Source organism: Camarhynchus parvulus, chromosome 5 (assembly GCF_901933205.1).
Source record: "Camarhynchus parvulus chromosome 5, STF_HiC, whole genome shotgun sequence".
In the NCBI taxonomy this organism is placed as follows: Eukaryota; Metazoa; Chordata; class Aves; order Passeriformes; family Thraupidae; genus Camarhynchus; species Camarhynchus parvulus.
Genome location: NC_044575.1, coordinates 7505669 through 7509520, shown reverse-complemented (window position 1 = coordinate 7509520; position 3852 = coordinate 7505669).

Genomic DNA, 3852 nt, shown 5'->3' with positions numbered 1-3852 from the left:
AGATTAATATTGAAGCACCAGACCAAGCTCTGGAGCGGAGAAAGAAAACCTGGCACATTGCACCTAAAATATGCCAAACCTAAAGCCTGGCTGCAGCATTAAAGAACTCCAGGGAAAAAAGGCAAAAGTTTCTTCAGGAAAGATAAAACTTCCACCTCTGCACAGTTCTGCATGCCCTTGTCAGCACAAAATAGGTGCAATAAAACAAATAAAATAAAACAGTGATCTGCAGCTCCTTAGAGATTAAATTCAAGGTTGCACAAGCCCCAGTATTCCTGCTAACAAGTGCCATTTAGTCCTTACCTTCAGGTTCTGTTGGTTTTTTTTTTATTTTTTAAGAAAGAAAAAAAAACCAGCTAAAGATCATTGGGGGATTTATTCATTGTCCTTGTCTGCAAGGACACCAGAAAATTTATAGCTGTTTCTATAACATCTAAAATCTTTAGCAAAACACATGCATTTCCTTTTCCTTTTTTTTACATTATTAAATAACATATAAAGGAAATGTTCTAAAGTAAGGATGTTCCATCAGACTGGGAAAAAGTGGCTAATTAACCACAGTAAGAATCCCTGTGAAGAACTTCAGAGATTTGAAAGGCAAAACCAATATTCCTTGGAAAACCGCAGAAACAAATGTGTGGTTATGGATGATTCACTGTCCCCTAAAGGACAACAGGGCCACCTGTCAGGACACCAGTGGACTGTGCCAAATATTTCATTAGATTGCTTACTTGCACTACTGAAAACAGAAGTTTTCTCTCATTATTTGAGGTTCTTGGGTTTATTACAAGGCTCAGTTTTATCCCTGCACTGTAAATGGGGCTCAAATAAAACCTCCCACAGAAAAAAGGCCTGGTTTTTCTGGGGTTTAAGTCTAAGAACTGTTGAATATTTTTGCTGTATCACTGCCTTTTTTTTTATTATTATTTTTTAATACTCAGGACACCTTCCTGACTGATCTCTTGTTCTTCCTGGATAGATGAAATTCCATATTTTCTCTCATGATATCCAATATAAACACAAGAACATTTGGATTTGTTTGCAGTTATCAGCTACAAAAGCCAAAGGCCAAGACTGGTATCTGGGCTTTACAGAAGGAAAAGGTGATTGCAGTGCAAATTAGCAGCAATACAATGTTAAAAACAAAGGAACTCAGAATGAACTCACTGGAGGATCTGTTTCCAGATTGCACTGGGAATTACACCCAATATTCAGTACAGAAATCTCGTTATCAACTTGCAATACTCCCAGGCTGTGAGTCTGAGATTTTGATGGCCTTTATTTTTATCATTGCTTTGCTGACCACATTAAAGTTTTCCACAATATTGTGCAAACATAGGGGAGGCAGAGCCATAAGAGGCTTGGTTAATGAGGAATTTTAATTTATTTTGTAGCTGCCACACAGATGAATTGAGGGTAAGATGGCAGCTTGTTTTTTTCCAGGAACTGTAGTAGCACTCTGTGTGCCAGGAATAATCAGAAAATTCTTTAGGTTGGAAAAGTCCTGTAAGATCATCCAAGAGCTGCCAAGCCCTCCATCAAACCACGTCCCCAAGCTCCCCATCTATGTGGCTTTTAAATCATTTAATAATTCTACATAATTTCAATAATAATTGATCTTGAACTTGAGCTACTTCCCAGGCTGGGCTGTGCCAGTGTTCAGGGCTGTCTGGCACAGAGGAGCAGGGGTGCTGCACCAATACCAACAAGAGCAAATGTGCACCTGATGGAATGAGCACACCCTGCAGAGGGAATGAGCAGGGAAAGGCCAGCCAGCAGCTGGGAAAGGAGCCCTGGCTGCAGGGCTGACCTTCCTGCCCCTCTCCCTGGGCTGGCCTGGCCCACAGGGGAACCTCCCCTGTCTCACCTGGGGTGACCTGGCTGCCCCTGGCCCTGGTGTGGCACAGGAGAGCTCTGAGTGGTGCTGGCAGGGCTGAACCCACCCACGGAACAAAGAGCTGCTCCTGGCCCTGCATCTGGCAGGGAGCAGCTCCCTCCCTTCCAAAGCTTCAGCCAGTGCTGATCCCCGGTCAAGATCGGACAAAAGGCTGTTTTGGGAATGTCTTTGTACTCCTGCTGACCTACCCATGGTCGCTCTGGCTGTGCTTTGCTTTCAAAGAAAGGCCAATAATTACTGGTGGCAATAATTGTGGCACTGGGCAGGCAGAAAAGCAAAATACAGAGTTTCTCCAAAGCTTCTCTAGGCCTTCCTAAACCTCCTGAAAGAAAACCCAAATAAATCACATTCCAGCAATGCCCCAGCTCCTGACTCACTGCTATCCTGATGCTTATTCCTCACTTAGGACTCCTCCTTGTGCAGTCCACAAGGAGTTTGCAGGCCAGAGAATTAACAAATCTTATTTAGCTTTCATTTTCAGTACCTCTGCCACAGTGCACTTTTGCTGCCTGAAACTTCCAGAAGCCAAAACCTGGCATCAGGCACTGCAAACACTGGCCTGGGAAGTCACATAAGCCCAACTCTCTAAGGATCATTTTCTCTTTTTTTTTTTTTTAAGTGGGAATTCTGCTAGAAATAGCTGAAATGGATGACTTAAAATTTTTGGCTACTTAGAAGTAATTATTTAATCAATTTTGCCTGACTCCACCTGGCCATTAGACCCTGTTTTTGGAGAAGCTGTAGCAGAGCACCACACTCTCCTTTCCAGGGCTGCCTTGCTGCATGAAGCACTTCCCAGGCAGGGAAAGATGTAGTGCCTCTTTTTCTGTCCCAGCTTCCTAGATCCTGGGACAAATCTATCAAGTGAAGCTGCTTTGATCAATCCAAATTCCCTTTTTGGAAGCAATCCAGGGCAATACTCTACACTTGGCCTCCAGATCGATCAATTCTTGCTCTTTTCCTCTGCCCATGGATTAATGTCTCACTTTGTCCTTCACCAAGGGACTTTGCAGCAGCTCCTGTAGAAATGTGCTCAACGTGAGAGGAATTTGAAGCAGCTTCTTCAAATTTAGTACAAATCCAGCTCCACACCATGAGCATCCTGTTGAGAGATTATGGATATGAATGCAGCCTGAGTTTTGAAGGTTCCACATCCCTCTCTGACAAGGAAAAGCCTGCAGCAAGGGGAGGAGTTCCTGAACTGCACCCCAGTAGGAGCTGGCTTGGAATATTCAACATCCATAGGCTGCACAGGAAAAGCTCCTGGTGCAGACTGGATTGTCTCAGAAAATCACAGGTGGCTTAAAGTCTGCATTTGCAAAGCCAAACCAGCACTTGGGAATGCTCCCTGAGCTTCACTTGGTGATTTCCCCTGACTTCTGCCCCCAGTTTGGTTAATTCTTGCTATTGAAAATCTATTTAAATTAAAAATCAACAGCCAGCAGCAGACTGGACAGCCACAGGTGTCTCATGACAGAATTTCTCCACTCCATGCAGCCTTCTCCAGGAGGTGAGGTAATCCATGAGTAACACCCAGCATTAATCATCAGCACCACTGAAGAATAAAAAAAAAGGCTGTTGGAATTTTCTTCCTCAATGTTTCTGGTGGTGCATCAAGCACCAGATTCCCAGAGAAGTTCAGGGTTGGACCTCTAAAATGTGGACAGCAAGGCAGGACCTTCCTGCTGGCAGGAATGAGAGGAGCAAAGCCTTGGGAACAACCCACCCTGCCAGGAACAAGAGCAGAACAGCTTTAAAGGGATGGAAAAGTTTATTTGATGTAACCCCACATCTGTGTTTGCAAGAGCAGCCAGTGCCCTGATGCCACCAGCATTCCAGGAGCAGCCACAAACCCTGCAGCCCACTGCTGTTTTTAGCAGAAGTAACAAGCACATAAAACAAAAGAAAGCTGAGCCTGATGCTGAGATTTTTCAAAAGAAAAAAAAAAAAAAATA